Genomic DNA, 464 nt, shown 5'->3' on the forward strand with positions numbered 1-464 from the left:
TCCGATAAATAACTTTTATTTTAGCCAAAAACTAACTATACCCTTGTCAAAAATGATATCTTCGCCAAAACTAGCCCTATTTTCAGGTTTTTAACAAAATCTTATTTTCGCGAAAATAACTTTATTTTAGCCCAAAACTAACTATATCCTTGTCAAAAATGCTATTTTCACCAAAACTAACCCTATTTTCAGATTTTAACAAAATCTTATTTTTCGCAAAAATAACTTTGTGTAAGCCCAAAACTAACTTGTCTTGTCAAAAATGTTATTTTCGCCAAAACTAACCCTACTTTCAAATTTTTATCAAAATCTTTTTTCGCGAAAATAACTTTATTTTAGTCAAAAAAGCTATTTTCGCGAAAACAACGCTATTTTCGTATTTTAGTCATACCACTTTGAAAACATTTTACGGCCGGTGTCCCTTTTACGGCATTAATATTTAGTACCGTATTGGTCAGCAACAA

The sequence above is a fragment of the Mya arenaria genome, chromosome 1, assembly GCF_026914265.1.
Source record: "Mya arenaria isolate MELC-2E11 chromosome 1, ASM2691426v1".
In the NCBI taxonomy this organism is placed as follows: Eukaryota; Metazoa; Mollusca; class Bivalvia; order Myida; family Myidae; genus Mya; species Mya arenaria.